The following is a 16,936-nucleotide window of genomic DNA, read 5'->3' on the forward strand; positions in this document are numbered from 1 at the left end:
GTATTTAAAACTCGGTTTAAATTTATTTTTACGAAAATAATTTCATTCACGTTTCACGTTTTATTTTAATTTAATCAGAGCAATAACGTAATATCATAAAGAGGCACCACGGATCTGTAGTGGATGCATTTTGCGAAGATAGAGCGCCCATACAGCGTTCAATGTTCGAGACCGTGAGCATAGCGATTTGACAAGGCAAGAGCAGCCGCAATATATAGCCGAGATGCGACTGTGCAAAACCAATTAAATATTGGTGCCCCACCTGACCAATTGCCGCACCCCCTGAGCTGATAATGTAGTCACTACGCCACTGATAATGTAGTTACTACGCCTCTGATAATGTAGTCACTATGCCACTGATAATGTAGCTACTACGCCACTGATAATGTAGTCACTACGCCACTGATAATGTAGTTACTATGCCACTGATAATGTAGTCACTACGCCACTGATAATGTAGTTACTACGCCACTGATAATGTAGTCACTACGCCACTGATAATGTAGTCACTACGCCACTGATAATGTAGTTACTACGCCACTGATAATGTAGTCACTACGCCACTGATAATGCAGTCACTATGCCACTGATAATGTAGTTACTACGCTACTGATAATGTAGTCACTACGCCACTGATAATGTAGTTACTACACGACTGATAATGTAGTTACTACGCCACTGATAATGTAGTTACTACGCCACTGATAATTTAGTTACTACACCACTGATAATGTAGTTACTACGCCACTGATAATGTAATTACTACGCCACTGATAATTTAGTTACGACGCCACTGATAATGTAGTTACTACGCTACTGATAATGTAGTTACTACGCCACTGATAATGTAGTTACTACACCACTGATAATGTAGTCACTACGCCACTGATAATGTAGTTACTATACCACTGATAATGTAGTTACTACACCACTGATAATGTAGTTACTACGCCACTGATAATGTAGTTACTACACCACTGATAATGTAGTTACTACACCACTGATAATGTAGTTACTACACCACTGATAATGTAGTCACTACACCACTGATAATGTAGTCACTACACCACTGCTAATGTAGTCACTACGCCACTGCTAATGTAGTCACTACGCCACTGATAATGTAGTTACTACGCCACTGATAATGTAGTTACTACGCCACTGATAATGTAGTTACTACGCCACTGATAATGTAGTTACTACGCCACTGATAATGTAGTTACTACGCCACTGATAATGTAGTCACTACGCCACTGATAACGTAGTTACTACGCCACTGATAATGTTGTTACTACGCCACTGATTCTGTTGTAACTACACCACTGACAATGTAGTCACTACGCCACTGATAATGTAGTTACTACACCACTGATAATGTAGTCACTACACCACTGCTAATGTAGTCCCTACGCCACTGATAATGTAGTTACTACGCCACTGATAATGTAGTCACTACGCCACTGATAATGCAGTCACTATGCCACTGATAATGTAGTTACTACGCTACTGATAATGTAGTTACTACGCCACTGCTGCCACGTGAAGCTAAACACTCATTACAGAAATTGTCCAAGCATCCAAGTAATGTGGAAGCCTCCTAAAAGCAAGTATTGAGACTCAGTAAAGTTTCCTGGGTAAAGTTGCATTATTATTAGTATTAGAGACAGGCAGTGGAACGCATTGAGTAGAGATCATTACGCAAGTTACATGCATCATATTGACTGATGAGAAAAGTCAGCAGGCTTGAGCAGAACGGATGATGAAGAGTGGTCGAGACCAACGACGGAGCGGCAGCAAAAGGAGGGAAACGCCTCCAAGAGGACGTCTACGACGGAGACGGAGCGAGGACATGAGCTCGTCGGCACGAACCGGGTGGATGGATGCACTGCAAGACCACGAGGAAATGGCGACAGCTTGCATGCTGCAGTTGATATATAAGCACAGTATAGTTTCTTTTGTATTTCAGTAGACAGCCCAGCTCAATGTAATTACGGTAATAGACTTATAATCTTCGTGTAATTTTGATAAATGGATAAGATATCGGACTTTGGTGGCACTGGTCCAACGCTGCCTCTGATTTCTGATGCCTGTGGTCATCTCTGTGCCATGTTGTGCGCTGGCGGGAGGAGACCCACGAACAAGGCGAATGTCCCCCGTACAGCCTCAACAGAACTTTGGGGCAAGTGCTGTTAACGAGCTCCTATGAAGGCCGGCACAGTACACGGGTAGGTGGGTGGCCAGCACCACGGCCGGCTGCCTTTATCTCCCAAGGGTTAGGGTTACACATCGCACCAGGAACTTATTTGAGACTGAGTCGACCTCGAAGAGGCCCAGGACCGATTCAGATAATCGTCACCGGTGTTAGTGGCCATGAGCGAGAATCGAACTTTGGGTCACCGGGTTCGTGGAGCAGCGCTCTAACCGCTGCACCACCGCTCACGGCAAACACACGCACAGACACACACACGGGCACGGACGCACGCACACCCCACGCACAGACAGGCTTTTCATAGCCACATCGTGCACCGTAGCTTGGTCGAAACTCGTCATGCGCGGTGAGGAGTCACGGGAGCACGTGGCGACATGGATACGCCTTGTTTTGCTTTAGAATTTTTTTTGTTAAACTTTTTTTGTGTCGTTTTCTCCCCCACCCCCCAACCACCCCACCGGCCCCGTTCTCTACGGTCAGGCAGTCGTATTAAGGCTTTAATTACTTAAAAGCATTTTTGCAGGTTGCGCCAGATATTTTCCGTGAAGGGCTGAGTAATGTATTTTAATCGCTCGTTTAAGGAGCGCATTATAAACAGTTCCGCGACCCGCAGCGTTGCATTACCGACCCATTAGCTGCCCGCCGAGCGAGCGAGCGTGCGGGCGCGCGCCCCGTTGCGCGCGCGCGAACCCGCGCACGACAACAGTTGTTTCACTTACATCGTTCCCTTTATAGATCCTCTTCCATTGTCCTGCACACCCACCCACCCCCGCGCCCCAAGCGACCCGAGCTCTAGAGAATCGTTTCTGTCGCGCGGCAAAGGGGTGAAGGGGGGGGAGGTGGCAAGCGCAGTTGGTAATGCTTGTGTCTGGCAGCAAGAAGGGTTCCTGGGTTCGATTCCCGACTCTGGCGTCTGTGTGTGTGTGTTTGTATGTTCTCCCCTCTGTTCTGCGTGGGGGTTGTTTTGGCTTTTTTCTTTGCATAGGTACATAAACACACACACAGGTACACACAGGTATTGGCCAAGAACATCCGAACGCTGTAAAGATGACCTGCAAATCATACTCAAATTTGAGATTGCACGTGGTAATGTGGCCCCATGCGTGTGAAGACTTAGCAGGACAATCTTGAAAAGGGTCTTGAGACTCGGTAGGGCTTTTATAATAATAATAAAGATTACCGTTAGTTTTCAATGTGTGCGTGTGTGTGAGCTTGGGTCTAACCTTTGTACCCCCCCCCCATCCCTTTTGAAAAAAACATCCTGATTCAATTGTGCCACCAGTATCGTGGAAATGAAGGAGCTAGATTATTAATAGCTTGTTTTACTTTCACCAAAGGAGGGAACATTCCCGAGAGGGTGTATCCACGGCGGAGATGGAGCCATGAAATCGGAACTTGTGCAGGAGCAAGTTGGATCTTTGTATCGTGGGACCACGAGTAATGGTGAAGGCATGGGAATGACTTCATCTGGCACGGGATTGATCTTAGCCGATGATCAAAGTACTTGTACATAATCAAATGTTACCCATTATCCAGCAGTCCTGAGTATGTATATTAGTACAATGTTAGGGCACTTCCAAAAGGTGCCGAATAATAATAATAGCAATAGCCCAAACCTGGACAATGTTATCTCAACTGCGACAACCTGTATGGCTACTTCCAAACACGTCACAGGCAGAGGTCACGTGACAACCCGAGGTCACGTGCTGTGTGGACCAATCAATGATCGTTCATCAAACACCGATTTCAAACGAATTCTGTTTTCGATTTGCAAATCACAACTCCGTCTCTCTGTAGCATTCGCGTACCAAGTCGCCACGGTTTCGCTGGTCGCGAGTACGTTGGTGGTGACAGTTTCCGTCAACATTCACCCGAAAATGATCCCCATTCATCCTCGTGCACTTGAGCTCAAAATTGCCCACGAACAATACACGCGTACGGACGAGCAAGAAGAGTTGACGGAGCGTCGTGGAAAGTTTTAATACTCGGTGGGAGTCAGACGTGGTTTTGGATAACGATTTTGGTTTAATTTTTTATTATTATTTTTATCATAACGCATTGCGAAAGCAAAGAAAAAAATATTTGCACGCGCCTAGAAAAATTGACACCAGCGGATAAAGTTCACAATGATGGTGACGGCTGCTGAAATGAATAAATAGCCAGCTCCAGTAGCGCCGATAATTAAGCCCACGGAAAATTCCATCCTATTATTGTTGGTGGGCCAAGCCCCCTAAATATTCGGCGGCTCATTAGTGAGGGGGCCCTCGGATGCATGGGGGGGGGGGGGGGCGTGCGGTGGAGACAATTTACATCGCTGCACCGCCACTCTCAGCTGCCAGCCGGGGGCCCGCGCTGAGTGACGCTTTTGTTGGAGCTGTCGGGAGAAAATTGTATAAATATATACGTGTGTGTGTGTGTACGTGCGTGTATTGTGTGTGTGTGTGACTGTTGTGGCCAGGTCACTTCTGAAAAAAGAGCTACATAGCTCAGTGGGCCTTACCTGGTAAAATAAAAAAATTGGTTCGTTTTAGTGTTGTAGTGGTAAACGCACTTTGATACAAACCCCTAAGTTGTATTCCTGACCGGGGCTTACATCAGTGGCATGTATTGACGACGACGCTGTCATAGCGGTGCATGTAGCGGCCTCGTGTGTTTGATGATGCAGGCGTCACAACAACCAAATTACATGCAACATATACGAATCCATGAATGTATACTTTTATGACCACGTGTATTATTGACGGGGGGGGGGGGGGTCACACTAAACACTGCCATCACCAGTATTGCAGCCCCACAACACCTGGCAAGCCTTGGTGGTCACCTCTCCAAGCACGAACCAGCCTCAGATTGCCTTAGACTTCGGGATCTGTCAAGACTAGGACGCACATTGACCGCGATTAGGTCCTAGACACACACCGGAATTTCATCGTGAACCGCCACCACGGTTCCCATTGAAACAAAAAAACATCCCCCTGATGTGTGAGCACAGATTGTCAAAAATGTGAAGGTGCGGCCCTGCGATTTGCCGGCTGACGCCACACGCAAACTCCAAATATGTAGGTGTCCGAGTTTGGATGGAACCCACGACCTCCTGCGTACCGGTAGAGGGAGTTAACATCACGCTAACGCGGCGATTCGATTCAATCCAAAGATTCCGTCCAGTGCGCTAACCGTTAAGCCACGATGAGCGGGAGTAATTCAATTAAAATCTCTCCGCAATGACAAATCCTGCCACACCTATCTGCGGTCTGGGAAATAAATTAATAGCGGGATTTAAGTAAATTGCCATGGCCTTGAAAAGTTTTTTTTTGTTGCGAAAAAAAACACACAGTCACACACGTACGCAGCAACAGCAGCAGCACCAGCAAATCACTTACGGAGGCGAGGGGGGCATTTAAAAACAATGGGAGTCCAAATGTCTCTGTACTCTTTTGTGTGTTCGGCTGCGCTATTCATAGCGCACGTGGTGGGACGTCAACGCCGGCGTCCATCAGCAGCCATTGTCTGGGCGCGCTCGAGAGAATGCGGCCAAAGAACAGCTGTTGTGGCTGTGGAAAAGTTAATTAAACGATGAGGGACGTATTGGGCTCCTAATGAAGCGCGTGGACACCCACGCTTCCTCCACCTCCTCCTGCTCAGCCACCGCCGCCGCCGCCGCGCTGATTGCGGCTGCAGTCGTTAACGCCGGGGAGCGGAGAGAGCCGGACCACGTACCATGCCTTCTACGGCCGCTCATCGCCAGCGGTGGCCCCGTTAATATTTCTGGCCTTTTCGAGTATTATTAGATTTCCTTATTATGAATACTGCTAACCTTTGCGCGCGTGTGTGCATGTGTGTGTGTGTGCATGTGTGCATGTGTGTGTGGCCGGGCGTAGTGCTGGTCACCCACCCCCTCGTGGTGCCGTGCCGGCCTTCATAGGTGCTACTCGCTAACAGCACTTGCACCAGCAGTCTGTTAAGGCTACACGGGGTAACTTTTCTTTGTGCTCGTGTGTGGGGGGGGGGGGGCAGTGGTAGTGTGGTGGTTAGCGCACTGCACTGCGCGCACTCGTGACAATCGAGATCAGGGTCGACAACAACAACAACAACAAACAAGAATAACCATTTTATTGCAAACTAACAAGATAAGTCGCAATGCGTGTGAGTCACGTCAGGAAGCAGCCCTTAAAGAGCAGCAGGTTGCCGGCTCCTGCCCATGGTGAACTGAACTTCCATGGTGAACTGGACTTCCATGGTGAACTGAACTTCCATGGTGAACTGGACTTCCATGGTGAACTGGACTTCCATGGTGAACTGAACTTCCATGGTGAACTGAACTTCCATGGTGAACTGGACTTCCATGGTGAACTTGACTTCCATGGTGAACTGAACTTCCATGGTGAACTTGACTTCCATGGTGAACTGAACTTCCATGGTGAACTTGACTTCCATGGTGAACTGGACTTCCATGGTGAACTGAACTTCCATGGTGAACTTGACTTCCATGGTGAACTGAACTTCCATGGTGAACTTGACTTCCATGGTGAACTGGACTTCCATGGTGAACTTGACTTCCATGGTGAACTGGACTTCCATGGTGAACTTGACTTCCATGGTGAACTGGACTTCCATGGTGAACTGGACTTCCATGGTGAACTGGACTTCCATGGTGAACTGAACTTCCATGGTGAACTGGACTTCCATGGTGAACTGGACTTCCATGGTGAACTGAACTTCCATGGTGAACTGGACTTCCATGGTGAACTGGACTTCCATGGTGAACTGAACTTCCATGGTGAACTGAACTTCCATGGTGAACTGAACTTCCATGGTGAACTGAACTTCCATGGTGAACTTGACTTCCATGGTGAACTGGACTTCCATGGTGAACTGAACTTCCATGGTGAACTGAACTTCCATGGTGAACTTGACTTCCATGGTGAACTGGACTTCCATGGTGAACTTGACTTCCATGGTGAACTGGACTTCTATGGTAAACGACCTTCATATGTGTTCGCTCACAGTACTTGCCCCCCTCGCCCCCCAACAGTCTACGAGGCTATACGGGGATATTAGTCTATATATTTGTGTGCGGCAATTGACGATCGCAGCTTCTTCGTGCACGATCACAAATCCCTCCTCTCCAAACTTCATGAAATCCAAAATGCCCCTGCCAGACTTCTCACCCACTGCTGCCGTTGCTGCTACGGCTGCAGTCACCGCTCAGGGTGTCTCCCCCCCCCCCCCCCACAGACCCGCACGCCCTCCGCTCCGGTCACGGGGGGCCGCTGGTCGGCCCGGCACGGCGATGAGGTGGGGGGTGGGCACCGCGTGGGCCGGATGCATCCCACAACTTTATTTCAGCGTCCGACGTAATTTGTGTTGAACTTCCTTCGCACCGTACGTAGCCAACCGTGCTAATCGGAGGTGCGGGGGAAGGACACCAAACACAAACATCAGTTCTATAGACACGAGTATGCAATCGGAATTATTTAAAAGTGCATAGCTCTCAGTGACTTCCTGATATCGGAAGGAAGAGCGTTCCAGACGGCCGCAGAAGCGCATCTGAAAGCTCGCGATGCAGTGACCGTCTTTGCGAGAGGCCAGCTCATTTTCCTCTGCCGCCCCCCAATGTATACAACTCCCCCAGGCACCCGTGCTCTTGACTCCTTGTCCTTGTTCAAGTCCAAACTTAAGACCTATCCTATTTTACTCTGCCTTTGACTGACTTCCGCTGTAAAATATTTATGAAATTTTCATCTACGGCGTCTTGAGATGTACATATATATGGCCGCATTTGCATGATATTTGAACCCCACATCGTACTATCCTGTATTGTATTAAGAGGTTTCTGCTCTCAGATGGGTTCGCAGTGACCTGGTTTGATTCGTCACGATATAGACACGAGTGCAAACTGGGATATGAATTCTATACCGGGCTTTTTTTTTAGAAACCCCACAGATACAAGAGGCTAACACTAAAACGGTGGCGAGATGTTAACGATCTCGCCTGGTATACAGGAGGCTGTGGGATCAATCCCGACCCTGACGCTTGTATATTTGGAGTTTGCATGTTCTCCCCGTGGTCGTGTAGATTTTTCTCCGGGTCCTCCGGTTTTTCCCTCATAGCAGCCAGTGGTTGGCTGCTATGAATTTCTACACGATAAGCCACTTCGTTGAGCTATCATTTGTGGCCAGGTTTCTTATTAAAAAAGAACCATATAGCTTAGTGGGCCTTACCTGCTAAAATAAAAATAGTGAATAGTTATCTTCTTGGTTCTTTCGGTAAAGTCACGTAGAAGGGAAGTAATAAAATAATAAAAATAAAACATAATAAAATGTATTTTTATTATTTTATTACTTCCCTTCTACGTGACTTTACCGAAAGAATCAAGAAGATGAATCCCTGCAGTCACGAAAGCTTTAAATCAAAGTGAATAGTTAGTTAAACCTATGCACAGATAAGCCAACGACCTACTTTCTGTACCATCTCGTGCAGGCACCAAATGATTCTGCAAGTGCGGGTCTCACTCAGACATCATCCACCAACCCCAAATCGAAATCACAAGGTTAATTGTGTGCACCACCATTCACAACCGCCGACATTTTCACACCTTTCGTTAACATACATCACCACCACCATCATCATCAGCCACAATCTCTCCACTGCCTACAGAGAGGGCCTCCCCAAGTCATCACCATCCCTCACGGACTTGCCGCAATCTAACTAGCGCCTGCACGTGAGCTGATTTTCTTCGCTCCATCTCCGCCAGTGAATGTCCTCACTGGGTGCCTTCCTTCCTGCGGCTGCCAGGGAGCGGTTCGAATATCACTCGCCCACGGGGGGGTTTGGCAATGGACACGGAGCACGAGATGGTGGCGGTGAGGGTAGCATCGTTAACACCGCCGAGCAATGTTCGTTGACTCACCAAGTGCTGGTGTCTACCCACTGCATCAGGCACACGAGAGCGGCCCAGAACCGGTTCAGATAATCACTCCACACTGAATTTATCACCGTGGCCGAGAATCAAAATCGGATTGCCACCGGTGCATCGTGCGGCTCTCATACCCGCTGCAACCCCCCCCCCCCCCCCCACCACGCCACCATCTCAAAATAATGATACACAACGAGCAAAACAAAGTAATAATTGTCGGAAGAAATTTAATAGAGAGGTGGCAGGCCTCACCCCCCCCCCCCGCCCGCTCCCCACCCCCCGGCCGCCCGGCCTGCGATGAGAGAGAAGCAGTGGAGTGAGCAGGGAACTCCGCCTTATTAGCGCTTCCTGAATGACAATTTGCCCTCCTGATTTAATCATTCCTTTGTTTGTTTAGCTACAATGGGCAGATTAAGGGGAGGTCTTCCTCTGCGCACATGATAGAGCAAACTTTAACGGGATTACGCGGCGCGGAGGGGTTTGTGTGTGTGTGTGTGTGCCTGTGTGTGTGCCTGTGTGTGTGTGTGCCTGTGTGTGTGTGTGTGTGCTGCATAATGCATTCCGGGCGTGGAGCCGCGGCACTCTCTCTCTCGACGAGGGCAGCGCGCGGTGCTGGGGACCGAGTCAATACTCGCCGCGGTTTGACCTTCAACAATTCCATCCTCGCCGCCGATGTCGCTCATTCCTCCAAATCGCCTCTCCGTTTACCCTTCTTAAGCTGTCGCTTTGTTTCTTCCCTCCGTCTCTCTCTCTCTGCCCCCCCCCCCCCTCCACATCTCCTCCCACCCACTCACAAACACCTCCTACCACTCAACAGCCACCCAGACCCCGCTGCCTGCCCGCCCGCCCGCCACCCCCTAAGCAGAAGCGTTGTCACTGCTACGTGGTGGTGGCGATCTGTCGCTGTTGGTAACTTTTAGACGACGAATATCCTTAAAAAGGAGGACTGTTGTGAACGATTGCGTGCAAAAACACAAATAACCACCCAATCGCTGTTGATTTATGTAATACAACTAATTTTCATTCTGCTAAAACCCGAAAACCAACAGCCCAGTAAACACGGACCAGCGTTGGTCCAACGGTCCTAACCACATGCCAAACGTTGGGCTAACGTTGTTGGCATGTTTACTGGGGCAACGTTATTCGTACACAAATGCGGGCGCGTGATCTGACCTTGGTGAGCGGGGTTCCAAAGCAACTCACGCTGCGGTTTGGTTGGATGCGTCTGCTCGTCAGAGACACACACATTGCATCGCAATCTTTCTTCCTTCCAAGTAAACATCATCATCATCATCATCAGGCTACGTTTCGATTTAAAGCTTTAGTGACTGCAGGGATTCATATTCTTGGTTCTTTCGGTAAAGTCACGTAGAATGGAAATGATAAAATAATAATAATAAAACATAATAAAATAAGCATCACGACGTTTCGGCCACAACGCAAGCAGCCGTCCTCAGGTGGAGAACAGGTCTGTCGAGAAAACAGAGTCTGTTCTTCACCTGAGGACGGCTGCTTGCGTTGTGGCCGAAACGTCGTGATGATTATTTTATTATGTTTGTCGAGAAAACAGAGTCTGTTCTTCACCTGAGGACGGCTGCTTGCGTTGTGGCCGAAACGTCGTGAGAATTATTTTATTATGTTTTATTTGTATTATTTTAGTATTTCCATTCTACGTGACTTTACCGAAAGAACCAAGAACATCAGGCTACGATTGACGTTTTGCTTTTTGCAGGAGCATATCCTTGCGCCGACGAAAAGGTGTGCGCACGAATGCGAGTCCGTGCGCACGTGTCCGCCAAGCCGACTCGTAGCGAGGCACGAGGGCGAGGCACCTACACATCTCAGGGCAGGGCCCGTCCCAGGGCAGCGACGGTGTCTTGGGACTCGTCTGGGCATCGCCGGGTAAATAAACAACGCTTTATTTGGCGACGCGGCGCTTGGCCGCGGGTGCGCGAGCATGATTAACACACAAAGATATCCAGCTCATGTGTGCTGTGAAGAAGGGCCATTGCCCGAAACGTTGCCGATTATATATTGTTTCATTCCACAGTGTTAGTGATAAATGTATTGTTATTTTTTAACGGACGAATAACGGCCTGTATTGTCATGAGTAGTGTTTAAAATGTAAACGTAATGATGATGACTGTGTGAAGCTACGTGTAATTCGCCTACCTGCTACACTACAGCGCTCATTCCCCGTCTCATTTGTTAACTTAAACAAGACCGTGCTCTTTGGACCGGTCCGATGTTACGAGCGGACACCGTCGGCGCACAGCCTGCAGCTTGATAAATCGAGTCATGAATCTAAAGCCGGCGAGCAAAAGCCTCCAATTGGCAACACTGCCGAGAGGAGAGCGAGAGAGCGAGATCTATATTGAATGAGATAAGACTGGCACTGACAAAGGCCCCCCCCCGCCCGCAGAGCCTCGTAAACTCTGGGGGCAAGTGCTGTTAGCGTGCACTTACGGAGGCCGGGCACGGCACACGAGGAGGTGCTGCGGGCAGCGCCACGCACAGAGCCGCCTTTAACCGCCCCAAGTGATGAGGATGTTGTTTACGCATTGCGCCGCGGACCAGAGGAGCGATTCGTTCGATTTAAGAATCAAATCGGCACGTTCGTTGTTTGTCCTTACGTCGCGCGAAGCAGTTACTTTTGCGATAACAAGTCGCCGTTTAACAATAACAACGACGTTTCATCTCACCGGGACTCTCCCTTGGTTTTAAATAAATGACGGAAAGAATTCACACAGCGACACATTCAGAAACGTAACCAAGGGAGTTAAGTTCGTTGAGTTTATTCAGCTGTCCAGAATTGGTCAAAACTTCGCCAACTTTTCACCCGGGCAGCTGGAGAAGTATTTTTAACATTATTATTATTATTATTCAACCTAACAGTAATGTATTTAAGAATCGCAGTTATGAGACAAACAACATGTACACTATTAAAATAAATAAATACCTTTTTTCATTATGTTAAGAGACATCATGTTGAATGTTAAGAAAAACGATTAACTATTTTTATTTGACCAGGTAAGGCCCACTGAGCTATGTAGTTCTTTTTCAGAAGAGACCTGGCCACAAATGATAGCTCAACGAAGTGGCTTATCGCGTGATAATGTACAGCAGCCAAGTACTCTAAACGCATCTTTCTAAATGTGGAGGGAAAAAAACCGGAGAACCCGGAGAAAAATCCACGCGATCACGTGGAGAGAGAGACACCGCCAACTTCAAATATACAGCAGGCGTCAGCGTCGGGATCGATCCCACGACCTCCTGCATACCAGGCGATGGCAGTTAACATATCTCCCCAAAAAGTAGGTGGGCCTGGGCAGGACACGCCATGGCTGGACACGAGGCAATGGTGGGTAACGGCAGACTTCCGAATGAGTGGCAGCCAAGAGAGGCACAGCATGCCCAGGGAGCCACGTTCACCGCAGAGACGGAGCGATTAAATGTGCCAGTGTCTCAGAGCTCTGCGGATTCATGATAATAGCAACCACGAGAGAAGACGACTGCTATGGAGGGGGGGGGGGGTGAGAGGCCTTTGCGCAGCATTGGATCGATGACGTTCGGCAATGATTACGGTGAGACGACACCCATTGACAAAAACACGTCACTTCTATAAAGGGGGACTGCGCTCAAGACTAAAGATACATATAAATGCCGCCCCCCCCCCCCCCTTGTAGGCTGCTGCTGGGCAACGTGCTCTCACAAGGCACCTACGAAAAGCAGGCAGCGCACCCACGGAGGCAGCTGTGAACAGCACAACAACACGCACCCCGGCACGCACACATCCCAACGGTGAATCTGCAGCGAAATCTAAAAGCGCATTTAAGCTTTGTGTGCGTCCTGTGACTTCGCTAATTAAAGAGGTTCGCACCCGCCCGCCCCCACCTCGCCTCGAGGTCGGGGCTATCAGTAGTTCCTCCACACAAACACAAACGGCCCCGGAGCGTTGAGTAGCCAGAAGGGAACTCCTTACAGCGTCATTAGCGGCAGCGTCAATCACCCCCGAGCCGGCCTGCCCAGTCACGCATGCCATTTATTTGTTTGTTTACTCACTCGCCCATGCGTGTGCACGTGTGTGTATGTGTGTGTGTATTGCGTTGCAAGGAGGGTGCACTTAGCAATGATTACCGCTCGAGGACCTTTCGGTGGTAGTTCTGTAATATCCGCCTCCGTGGGGGCGCGTTTTCTCACGCGATGGAGCTTGCGCTGACAGCGATCCGAGAGTGCGATCGCGATGGCATTGCGGTGGGGGGAGGTGTAATTACAAGAAATAAAGTATTTGTGCTAATTATGTGAATATTAAAAACCAAATAGGAATTATCTCGCCTGGTTTACCGGAGGTCGTGGGTTTCATCCCGACACTGACACCTGTATATTTCCAGTTTGCATCATCTCCCCGTGGTCGCGTGGGTTTTTCTCCGGGTCATCCAGTTCCCCCCCCCCCATACCCCCCACATCAAACCAGCTCACTGGGGAGTCAGTCACGTTTGTGTGTTTATGCGGAGGTTGAAGAGTGAACCAGGGAGGCTTCAGGAATAAAGTTTCAAGTTTATTTTTTGTTTAACCAGGTGCCAACTCAATGGACCAGGATAGTCTCATTTACAAGAGTGAAATGAGGCATTAGTCTGCGAGTAGCGGACGATTAGTGCTATGTATAGACCCAATTGGTTAATTTGCGGGTACTATTTTAGAGTATTTGGCTGCTATACATTTCCGCACGACAAGCCACTTCGTTGAGCTATAATTTGTGGCCTGGTCGCTTCTGAAAAAAACGAATCGCTCAGTGGGACCTTACTCGGTAAAATAAAAAAAATTGTCTCGTGTAATAGTTTAGTTTTCAGAGAGAATTTACACAAAGCGTGATGAACGACTTGATCCATATCGCTCCTCGCGAGTCACCTGTAACGCAGTGATTGATCCCCGGCGCCCTCCACTACAACTGCGCTCAGCTTGGATCCCAGCTTCTGTACCCAGAGGGGCCCACTTCTAGATCCACTCAGTCTGAAGTGGGCGGCACCCCACTGACTAATCGCTCTCTCTATCTCTCTCTCTAGTGACGTTGATCTCAGAGTGCCGTGGGTGTTTAAATGGATTTATTGCCTGCAAAAAAATATATCCGTTTGCAAAAGAGACTCTTGATCTCAGTGAGCTTTGCCGTTCTTCTGAATACACAACAACAACAACGATGGTGATGGTGATTGTCCACTTGCTTTGATCCATTGGTCAGTGGGATGGCTGGGGGTTAGAGACACTCAGCCACCTCCGATGTGAACCTGGGTTTGAATCCGGGTTTCAGCTACTCGTGATGTACCGGGTTTCTCGAGTGTCGTGCGTTGATGGTCACTGCCTGGTCAGCGCTGTCACTGCAAAGACAAAGGTAAAGATCCACCTCATAGCCTCAGAGAAAGTATGGGGCGAGTGATGTTAGCGAGCTCCTATGAAGGCTGGACCGGCACGCGAGGGGGTGGGTGGGTGGCCAGCACCACGCCCGGCCGCCTTTGTCTCCCCAGTGACGATGTTTACAGACCGCACCAGCTACACAATTGAGGCTGAGTCGACCTGGGAGAGGCCCAGGACCGGTTCAGATAATCGTCACTGGTCACCGGGTTCGTAGAACAGCACGCTAACCACTACACTGCACGCACACGCACACACAGAACACACCCCAAATTAGATTTAGTTACGTGCTGAATTCTGGTGCAATTTCTTCTGTGAGAGACAATAAAAAACATGGGACTGACATGAGGTGGGAAATTACGCTTCGTAGCACAAGGTCACTGGAGCGGCTTCTGCAGGCCTGTTCTCTAGCACAATCGCGTCGCGCGCCTCTGCAAGAGTTTCGATGTACGGCCCTGCGATTGGACAATTGCATTGTATTGGGGGGATTAATTATATGATAATGGGCCGTTCATATGCAAAGTTCCGCTCACGGCCATCACCAGTGACAATGATCTGAACCGGTCATGGGCCTCCCCTGGGTCGACTCAGCCTAAAATGAGTACCTGGCGAGTAAAACATCGCCGCTAAGGGGACAAAGGCGGCCGTGCGTGGTGCTGGCCACCCTCCCCCATCGTGGGCCGTGCCGGCCATCATAGTATCATAGTTGCTCTGCTAACAGCACTTGCCGCAATAGTCGGGGGCAGCTTTGTCTTTGTACGTCTCCGCGTGCTGGTATGCCTTGCCCCGCGTGTAACGATGTTAACTCCGGACGCCTCAGGGCGCTGTCACCTGTGCGCCGGCGTGCACGTGTACGCACGTGCACGCGCGTGCACGTGTGATGTGGTGTGTGTGCGTGGTTATCACCCGCGGCACACACTCACACACACAGCATTCTCTTTCAACGCCGTCTTTGTCTTCGCGCGCAGCTGGCTCGCCCCCCCCCCCCCCGCTGCTGTGACCACTAATGCGACTGTTTAGCCCTCCGCCGCGTATTGTTTGGTGATGGTTATTTACTATTTGAAAGGTTTTGTGTGCGAGTTGTGGGGACCGGCGGCGGCGCGGGGGAGGGGGGGGGGCCTTGGTTGTGGCCGAAGAACGAGACGGGAAAGGTGGGCAGTAGGCGGTGGGGGGCTGGTGGGGAGGGGAGGGGTGGGGAGGCCAGGTTTTTGGTGGCTGGTGGGGGAGTTGACATTTGGGAAGGATAATGGCTGCTTTAAAAAAAAAATCTACAACAGGAGGGGCATTTTTTGCACGAGGGTAACTCATCGCGTGCCGCTGGGCACTGATAGTGCCCCCAGAACCGGAAGGAGCCCCCCCCCCCCCACACACAGCTCCCCCACCCCGCACCCACTCAGTCGAATTCCTGGTGTCGCACAAATGTCTGGTGGGAGTGGTGGAGTGGTGGCTTTAATTCCTAACGTCTTTTTTTTATTGCTCGCAGAAAAAAATAAAGCGGTGCTCATGTCTTCTCTTTGTAATTACTTGAAGTGACGAAGCTTATGCGATCCTTAAACGTGATTTTTCAATATTTATGAACGGGACAATATGATGTTGGCAGCAGCAAGAATGTTAAATGTAATATTCAGGGTTAGTATCCAGGCACCACGTTGGTATTGAGGCACAATCATCAATCTATATATATAAAATCGTTCATGTCTGTGTGTCTGTGTGTGTGTGTCTGTGTGTGTGTGTCTGTGTGTGTGTGTCTGTGTGTGTGTCTGTGTGTGTGTCTGTGTGTGTGCGTGTGTGGTGTGTGGGGAGCGGTAGTGTAGTGGTTAGCGTGCTGTCTGTGTGTCTGTGTGTGTGTGTCTGTCTGTGTGTGTGTTCTGTGTGTGTGTCTGCGTGTGTGGTGTGTGGGGAGCGGTAGTGTAGTGGTTAGCGTGCTGTCTTTGTGTCTGTCTGTGTCTGTCTGTGTGTTTCTGCGTGTGTCTGTGTGTGTGTGCGTCTGTGTGTGTGAGGAGCGGTGGGTGTAGTGGTTAACGCTACGCTGCGCTACCAACCCGGCGAACCGAGTTAGATTCCCGCTCATGGCCACCACCGATCAAGATTATTTGAACCTCACATAGGTCGACTCAGCCTCAAACGAGTAACTGGTGTGGCGTATTAACATCGCCACTGGGGAGACAAAGGCGGCCGGCCGTGGTGGATACAAGTCCCGGGCGAAGCCGGGTAGTACAGCTAGTAAATATATATAAAGACTCACGACATCTTTCATTATGACAGCGTTATTTAAAAAAAATCTATAACAAGGTTGACGTTTCATGTAATGGCCCTTCTTCAGAGCCGTTGCCGAAAGCATTACCCTATTAAATTATCGTTTTCAATACAGACACGACAGCCAAAAAAACATACTTTTAATTCCAATG

General features: G+C 49.3%; 2 long non-coding RNA genes across 2 annotated transcripts; one reads left to right on the forward strand and one right to left on the reverse strand.

The window, feature by feature from the left end:
• Nucleotides 1–6,942: 6,942 nt before the first annotated feature.
• LOC133343206 (uncharacterized) lies at nt 6,943–12,240 on the reverse strand. The gene is made up of 3 exons (XR_009755224.1): nt 11,589–12,240; nt 10,296–10,347; nt 6,943–7,605 (listed from the first exon to the last, which is right to left on the reverse strand). It is a non-coding gene; the product is annotated as an uncharacterized LOC133343206 (long non-coding RNA).
• LOC133343205 (uncharacterized) lies at nt 10,186–14,317 on the forward strand. The gene is made up of 3 exons (XR_009755223.1): nt 10,186–10,299; nt 10,855–11,024; nt 12,809–14,317. It is a non-coding gene; the product is annotated as an uncharacterized LOC133343205 (long non-coding RNA).
• Nucleotides 14,318–16,936: the final 2,619 nt, after the last annotated feature.

This window comes from Lethenteron reissneri, chromosome 17 (genome assembly GCF_015708825.2).
Source record: "Lethenteron reissneri isolate LAM-NWPU_2019-01 chromosome 17, ASM1570882v1, whole genome shotgun sequence".
Lineage (NCBI taxonomy): Eukaryota > Metazoa > Chordata > Hyperoartia > Petromyzontiformes > Petromyzontidae > Lethenteron > Lethenteron reissneri.